The sequence below is a fragment of the Pinus tabuliformis genome, chromosome 1_2 (genome assembly GCF_031772625.1).
Source record: "Pinus tabuliformis cultivar Carrire ecotype Pingquan chromosome 1_2, CPIR1, whole genome shotgun sequence".
Lineage (NCBI taxonomy): Eukaryota > Viridiplantae > Streptophyta > Pinopsida > Pinales > Pinaceae > Pinus > Pinus tabuliformis.
In genome coordinates this window covers 293,902,423-293,911,636 of record NC_142298.1, presented here as the reverse complement: position 1 = coordinate 293,911,636, position 9,214 = coordinate 293,902,423, and the positions used below count along the sequence as shown (strand labels likewise).

The window sequence follows — 9,214 nt, the reverse complement described above, 5'->3', positions numbered from 1 at the left end:
TTTTGAAACATGTCTTCATATCAATTTATGGTAATGTGATAAAGGCTAATTATATTGAGTTGGAAGTTGTGTTAATGTAAAAAAGCTTGATAATACTGAGTTGGCGTAGCCAATGAAAGCCTGTATTCATGTTAACTTAACAAAAACTAATTATACTGAGTTGGCATAGCCATTACAAGCCTATATTTGCACAATAACACATGGAGGAGTAGGACATGTGAAATAACACATTAGTTTAATTCCAACAATAAATATATTTTACATTCAGATTTTCCCTGCTTCAAAAAGGTAAGATTTAGGGTTAATTATGCAAGAGTGCAACAATGTCTTGGACCAATGGGATTGTAGCATAGACAAATGAGTTTGTATCTCTATGTTCTTTCTCCCATTAATTTGAGGCCCTTCCTTGTGCCATTTTTCTAACAAATGAGACAAATAACCTCCAATTTTCAGGCTAGAACAAATTTTGGTTCATTCTCAAATAATTGAATGCACACGTGGGTTCCACTATGGTTTTACGAAAATCTTCTGGTAGTCGAAGATTTGCATTCCTAACAATATGATCGTATGCATCTTGATCAAATCTTGGAAGATCATTCTCCCCATCAAGAGGGACCCCAACTTTCTAAGTTGCAAGGATGACTTGTTTGATCCATTTCTCTAGGGAGCATTGTGCATCTCCTGGTTGTCCCCAATCCTTCATTTCAATGCAAGTAAAATTGAAAATCACCCCTTGTCTTGCAAACATGTAATCTATTGGCCAATAACCATATCTGAATAGGGTATTATAATATCCAACATTGAGCTCAGGAGCATGGGATCTGGTTCCATATATCCACCCCATGTCTCGCAAACATGGAAGCTATTGGCTGATACCCATCTCTAAATTGGGTATTATAATATACAATAGTGAGCTCATGAGCATGGGATCTAGTTCCATAATACCAATGTATTCCAACCACTTTTTCAGAAAGCTTGACACTAGTGCCATGAAAAATGGCTTCAGTTGTTGTTAGGATTTTCTCTCCATGATCAAGAAGCATACCAGAATACCACTCAAGGAAAAACTCACCATAAGGAGTATTACAACCACCATATCTTCTCAAAAATGTTGTGTCCTCAAGCCAATTGTTGTAGTGGCCTGCGTCACTTGGGCCCCCATTACCACATTCCCTGTTGCCAACAGCTTGAGCTATAACTTTAAGATTAGAGACCATATACTACGATACAAGGATATCCAAACTAGTTAATAAGGGGCATTGACCCCAACAACTTTAAAAACTTATATAGAAGTAATACACATGTAGATGTATAAAAATATGTGATGCAACTATGCTCTGTAGAAATTAATTGAAAAAAATTGTCTATACCTTATCATAACACTGAAATGCTTCAATTCCTGGGAATCTCCACGTACCCTTACTCTCAGGATAAGATGGATACCTCATCTCTCCTATAGGACCCATTCCCACTTGAATTTCTTGTATTATCATGGACAAATCACGCCCATGTTAGACGGATTTTTAGCATAGATTACAATCACGAGCTTACTTTGACATACAACCAACAGAATTCTCACAGGTCAAAACAACTCCCAGATAGATATATAGAAAGGTTTAGGGCCAATGATATTTGAAGAAAGCTGTTATATACCTAGGGCGGATAATATGGGGTACCAAGGGAGGTACCCAAGGTAATAATGTAATAATGGGATGGGCCATAGTAATAAATAAGGTGGTTAACCCATATCATGTAAGGGACCACAAGTAGTTAATAATAATGTAATGGGCCCATGGTATTAGTTTGATGGTATGAGGGAACCATGGTAATGACACATGGTATTGTATGTATGAAGCCTATATAGAGGCTAGAGACTCCATGTCAAGGAATAGTCAAGGATTATTGTATGAACAGGCATTTGGCTTGTGGAGTGTTCTCTTTCCTTAAGGAGTGAATGTATGGTGTTGCCCTACCTTAAGGGTTTGATCAATAAAGAAGCATTTCTATATATTTCTCTCTTATTGTTTATGGGTTTGTTTGAATTATCTATAATATTCTTGGGTTAGAGCTACAACAAGTGGTATCAGAGCTACAACAATTGGTATCAGAGCACTTTCTTGGGCACAAAAGTGGAGATTTTTTTTTAATTTTTTGCAGGATTTCGGGGGCGGCGAGTTTGCAGATCAGATCTTTATGTTTTGATACAAGATATGCAAAATATAATTGCATATCTGTATTCTTTGTGAAAAAATAGCCGATTTCAAAAAAAAATCGGTTGAATCAGAGTCCGGATGAAGGAGATATCGCTGATCTAAAAATCAGTGGGGTTGCAGACAATTTTTCAGGGCAGCGAATTTGTGGCGTAGTTCTGGACATCTTGGTGCACGATCTGAAAAATAAAATTGTAGATCTGGAATCTTTGTGAAAAAATACCTAATTTCAAAAAAAAAATCAGTCGAATCGGAGTCCGGATGAGGGAGATATCGCTGATTTCGAATCAGCTCTTTTTGCAGAAATTTTGGTGACAGCGGGAGAGTAGCAGCACAGATCTAAAATTTCAAGTGTCTGGATCAAGATTTCTACCACATGGGCAGATGCAGAATGATTGTTCTATTTCTAAAAATAGGTTATAATATAGATTCTGAGCAATATTGACGAAACTGTGACAATTTCAAATTTTCGCCAAGTAAGTGAATTTTTCTCAAACCCTCTTCATGGAGAAGCTATATTTTACAGGGAAAGATAATGGTCCTACTATTGAAGAATTCATACAAAGAATAAATTCCAAATATGGGATATGTTGGAAAGCTATAGTACGGCTTAATTTGACAGAAGAGGCTGACAGATGGTGGAAATCACTTGGCATCAAACAGTTGGACGACTTGTCGGATAAAGAATTTGAAAAACTCTTTATGGACAAATGGTCTTGTGCTAGAAAAAAGAATGAGACACGTCAGGGGTTATGTTCCACTGGTATATCCTTACTGCAGGTTCATGGATTGATTCAGAAAGAAAAGATCATTGTTTCTATCAATCCTAGTTGTAAACATAATTTTATCAATGTTAATTTGGCAAAAAAAATTGCAAGTCCCAGCAAAACAAATTGAACATACACAGGTTGATGATAAGGATGTTCAAATTTATAAGGATTTGAAGCTTTCTATGGATAAGTATGTGTTTCATAGTGACTTTTATGCTTCAGATCTGGATAATATGGATGTTGTTTTGGGATATCCTTGGATGGAATCTGCGGGTACTATCAATATTAATGTGCAGAAAAAATTCCTGAAGCTCTGGTATAAAAAGAAGAAAATTACATTACAGGATATTTCCATCAATAAACAGGTAGAGTACATGGATGCGGAAGCAGAAGATGTTCCAGGGACTGACATATCAGATGATGAGCCTTTGATGATCAACAATCAAACACAAACAGAGGCTGAAGAAGAAAAGGTTACAGGTGATGATACATCAAAGGAGGGCTCAGTGGTTGAAGTCATATTGAAAAAGAAGACACCACAACAAGCACCACAACAGGGTGAAGTAAAGAAAAAGCCATCGTGGGTTAAAAATTCAACATATCATCACCCACATCACCCCGCAAGACAACCATCAAGATGGAAACTAATTAGCCACATGGACAACAACCCCCGCATGACAGATCGAGAGGAGCGAAGAACCACCTACTACACATCCACAAAAAAGAGCTACCACAGTCAACTTCCATCTCAAGCGAGCGAGGCACCAGCGAGATCGAGGGTTCATCTTTCTCTTGGATGGCTAGATGCACGTGCATGGTACCAGTGGACTACTCTTTTGAGTAGATCTTATTATTTGTGTTCTTCCCATGTTTCGGGGACGAAACATGCTTAGGGGGGTGGAATGTTATATACCTAGGGGGGATAATATGGGGTACCAAGGGAGGTACCCAAGGTAATAATGTAATAATGGGATGGGCCATAGTAATAAATAAGGTGGTTAACCCATGTCATGTAAGGGACCACAAGTAGTTAATAATAATGTAATGGGCCCATGGTATTAGTTGATGGTATGAGGGAACCATGGTAATGACCCATGGTATTGTATGTATGAGGCCTATATAGAGGCTAGAGACTCCACATGGGAGATAGTCAAGGATTATTGTATGAACAGGCATATGGCTTGTGGAGTGCTCTCCTTCCTTAAGGAGTGAATGTATGGTGTTGCCCTACCTTAAGGGTTTTGATAATAAAGAAGCATTTCTATCTATTTTGATCTTGTCATTCTTGGGTTTATTTCTATTTTCATAGTTTCTGGGCTAGATCCACAACAAGTGGTATCGGAGCCATGTTTCGATCCACCACGCTTCCGCTGCTAAGGGGGTTGGAGTGTTATATACCTAGGGGGGATAATATGGGGTACCAAGGGAGGTACCCAAGGTAATAATGTAATAATGGGATGGGCCATAGTAATAAATAAGGTGGTTAACCCATATCATGTAAGGGACCACAAGTAGTTAATAATAATGTAATGGGCCCATGGTATTAGTTTGATGGTATGAGGGAACCATGGTAATGACCCATGGTATTGTATGTATGAAGCCTATATAGAGGCTAGAGACTCCATGTCAAGGAATAGTCAAGGATTATTGTATGAACATGCATATGGCTTGTGGAGTGTTCTCCTTCCTTAAGGAGTGAATGTATGGTGTTGCCCTACCTTAAGGGTTTGATCAATAAAGAAGCATTTCTATCTATTTCTCTCTTATTGTTTATGGGTTTGTTTGCATTATCTATAATATTCTTGGGTTAGAGCTACAACAAGTAGTATCAGAGCTACAACAAAAGCCAAAGCATTGTGACAAAAACTTGGATTAATATAGATTAGGAAAATTGGACATATGAAGACTGAATGGATATCTAAGACTTGTAGCATGCATGATAGCCTAGGCTTATTCACAAACGTTGGACACAAGGTAAAACATTTTCAACTGAAGTGTACTACATTTATGTAAATGCAAATAGGACAAGAACAAGATAAAGAATGCATCAGATAGAACAAACAATTTTCATATCAACATTGGATGCTTTTACCCCACAATACAAATACATAACAATCTATATTGGTTTGTTCAAACTGAAGAAATGCATGGGTTTTGGTCTTTTCCAATGTCAGGATGTTGTGCACTTTTTTTGAAGTTTTCAAGTTTGAACAAATATGGGGAAATAATTAAGTGCTTGTATTAAGCTTGAAAAAATGAATTCCATACATTAGTAAGTTCTTAAATTAATCACAACAAATTGTTCTGTAATTGCAATGATACAAATTCTTCTTCAAATGCAATGATATTGTTGAAACGCGTCTTTAAATCAATGCATGTTAATGTGATAAAGGCTAATTATACTGAGTTGGAAGTCATGTTAATGCAACAAACCGTTATGATAATGAGTTTGCGTAGCCATTAAAAGCATGTATTCATGCTAATGCAACAAAAGCTAATTATATTGAGTTGGCATAGCCATTACAAGCCTGTAATTGCACAAGATCACATGGAGGAGAAAGACAGGTGAAATAACACATTTGTTTAATTCCAACAATGAATATGCTTTACATTCATATTTTTCCTACTTCAAAAAAGGTAATTCTTCTTTTATTAGATTGTCATAAAATGTTTAGCAGAGAGTACAATAAGCCATAAAAAATAATCCAACAAAATTAACCCAAAAACATTCATAAATATGTTCCCAATATCATTTGAGATTAGAGACAAATTTTCCTATCTGTGGTCAAATGTCATATTGCAACCCTACGTTTGAACCGCAAGGAGGAAGAGGTATAAGTGTGGTTGAGAGTTTTCAACCGCACGGATGAGCTTGTGTGCGTGCAATTATAACCAAAAATTTCATGTGTCAATTTTGTGGTCGAAAACCAAAGCCCTAACACATGTGTGAGCTTCGGACCATGCAATCTCAAACCTATACGAACCAATCTCCTCGACCCAACCTCACACCTGTGCGAACCAATCAATGAACAAGAGAAGAAGATGCTTGGTGTGTCCAAATGATCTTGAGGTCACTTGTATTTATAGTCTTCCAAGGGTGTCCATTTTCTTGTTAGGGTCAACCTATCCTTTTGTGCACATGTGGGCTTTCCTTGAAAAATACACTTTCCCATGTCCAAATTGAGTACTTCAATAGTCAAATTTTGTCCTCTCAAAAAGAGGATTCTAGACCCATGGGTGGAATTTGTCACTGAGCTGCCAAAAATTAACATTATATAATTTGTTTATTCTCTCTTTACAACTACTTATCTCATACTCTTCCTCCTAAATTATGCTTTACATACGCTCCACTTCCTCTTTCATATGAACCAAAAAACATCACAAACCTTTCTCATGAAACATTGACAGCCTAAGTTTAAATGTTATGGAGTGCATTGTTTATATAAGTTTAAACAATGTTTATATGAGTTTAAATATTGTTGATCTCAATTTTCTTATGAAGCATTGCTCCTTCTTATGTTGTCAAGTCTTGATTAAAGAGTTGTGAAGTCTTGATTCTTCTTGTGTTCATTTATCTTAAAGCCACTACCATGGATAAGAATCATTAATTACATGTTTTATGTTCCTTGCCTTCATAACCATTTAACATGTTTCTTTCCTTCATAATCATTTGAAATCAATGCCAACATTACCAACATGTCATGGATGATCACTTGGAGCAATACACAAGTGGAGTAACTAGAAATTGCTTGTGTGAGGTTGAAACCATAGAGGTAATGTTAGATGTCTAGCTATGGACCACTCTGCATCGTTTCAAATGAGAATCTCATTTCAAGCTTTTGGGAGCAAGAATGGACCACCAGGAAGTGGACTCCTTGACCCATGAATGAAATTTATAACTGTGATGGCCAATGGGATGGATCTTGGAGAGGCCAAGGTGTTGGTTGAACTTGGGGGTAGACTTTGAAAATAACTTATGTGTTTTTTGTTTAATATTGCTTTGGGTAAGGGGTGGGAGGAGGAGGAGAGATTCTTTGCAATCTTAACGAAATAATTGTCGAAAAGTATGCTTGGAGACTAGGCAGTAAGTCCAATAATCAGGTTGAGGTTTATGGACCCTACTTTGGTATTTTATTAGCCCAACAAAGAGAAGAAAATGACATCTTCAACATGGGACTCCTTCCTTATTATCTAACACTTAAGAATTAACCATTCTCCAAAGGACTAATTCCCCTCCTTATTATTGTTCCTATCCTAAATTAGAACCCAAGAATAATCCCTCCTTACTCTCGGTAATGCACTTGTACCCCACCTCCAATTCGTATTCCTCCCTCTCACAAAAAAATCCTTGTAACATAGTTAATCATTACTCCATAATGGCTCCTCTCATTATGTTGTCGTTAAGTGCAAACCGTCAACTCAATGTGGCATCTCGTTAGCTTAATTTGCATGTAAATGTGTTAATTTCAATACCTTCCTCTCTGTTCAAGGTTCACCTTAGGCAAAATCAGATGTATCTTCTGTGACATCCCTTAACCAGTGTGTCCTATTTACTAGCTCTAGTAAGGATTAGATTGTTAATCCATATGTTGTTCAAGCCAAGTGAGGAAGGATTCATGTCATGCTGCCAAACGATGATGGCACTGTCTTGGGAACCTATTAGACCTGTGATTGTAATTCAACCTCTCAGGTGTTATGTGAGGGGAGAAAGGAATAAATTAGCAAGGGGTCGTATAATTCTCTCCATTCTTGTAGCTTGGGAAGAGCCTGGTCTCAGGCAGAAGGGAATGTGTTTTTGGGCAGCCAGGCCATCAACTGTGGAGCTCATAGGGTGGTTTGATTTCAGAGAAACCCATCAGTTTGTTCTCAGAGGTGCTTTTGCTCTTGGTATGCTTGGCACAGGGGTAGCCCGGAGGTAATTCTCTCATCTCTCACTCTTTTTTTTCCAAGACGATTTTGGGACAGTGACAACTTCTAGAGTGTCAGAAAGCACTCCCGGGAATGACAAAGAAATTGGATTATCATTTCGTGACCACTTTCCTCCTCTCCGGTGTGCTCCATCTATCATGGCATCAAGGCTCTCAGATCATTTTCAACAACGCTCAGGCCGAGTGGCGAGACATGAATACAACAAATTTAAAATAGAGGACAACACTCAAGACTCTGGTCCCTCAGCCTCCACTGTTTGTGAGAAATGTTACAGTCTGCATCAACAAATCCATGAATATTCAACACTCTATCCAATCCTGGTCTTCCTTAGTAGCACAAACCATAATCACTAGTGCCACGCAAATACTTGAAAACCCGCTTCACTGTTGTCTAGTGCTCCTTCCTTGGTTTTGACATAAACCTACTCAATACTCCCACAACATGTGAAATGTTTAGTCTAGTACAGACCATTGCATACATTAGGCTACTGAATACACTTGCATATGGAACACGGGACATGTCTTCTTCCTCTTCTTATGTCTTGGGACATTGTTCGATAGATAACTTCACACCTACAAGAATGGGAACCTTCATTGGTTTACTATCATGCATATTAAACCTCTGCAGTATTGTCTTGACATACTTCCTCTAGTTTAACCAGAGCTTCCTCTTTGGCCGATCTCTTTTAATTTCCATGCCCAAAATATAGTTTGTAGCACCAAGATCTTTCATGTCCAATTTGGAGGACAATTGGGTCTTCAAATCCTGGATAATTTCTTTGTCATTTCCATCCAGCAACATATCATCCACATACAAGACCAGATAAATAACATGGTCACCAATTAATTTAAAATACACACAGTGATCTGCTTTTCTTCTAGTGAAGCCAAGTCCCTATATAAATGTATCAAATTTATTATACCACATCCTTGGTGATTATTTTAACCCATACAAAGACTTCTTTAACTTGCATACGAGTTCTTTCTTACCCTTCATCGCAAATCCTTCAGGTTGCTTCATGTATATTTCTTCTTCCAGATCCCCATGAAGAAATGTTGTCTTCACATCCATCTGTTCTACCTCAAAATCAAAATTAGCAGCAACAGATAAAAATAATCTAATAGAAGTTACCTTGGAAACAGGAGAAAAAATATCACCAAAATCAATTCCCGGCAACTGAGAATAACCTTTTTCTACCAACCGAGCTTTTTATTTCTCCACCTTTCCTTTTGCATTTGTCTTCTTCTTGAACCCCATTTTCTGCCAATGGGTTTCCTTCCAGCTGACAACTCCACCAAATCCCAA

General features: G+C 37.6%; 1 pseudogene; it reads right to left on the bottom strand.

Annotated features, from left to right (window-relative positions):
• Nucleotides 1–301: 301 nt before the first annotated feature.
• Nucleotides 302–1,493, bottom strand: LOC149205498 (beta-amylase 1, chloroplastic pseudogene; annotated as a pseudogene).
• Between the last annotated feature and the right edge of the window lie 7,721 nt (nt 1,494–9,214).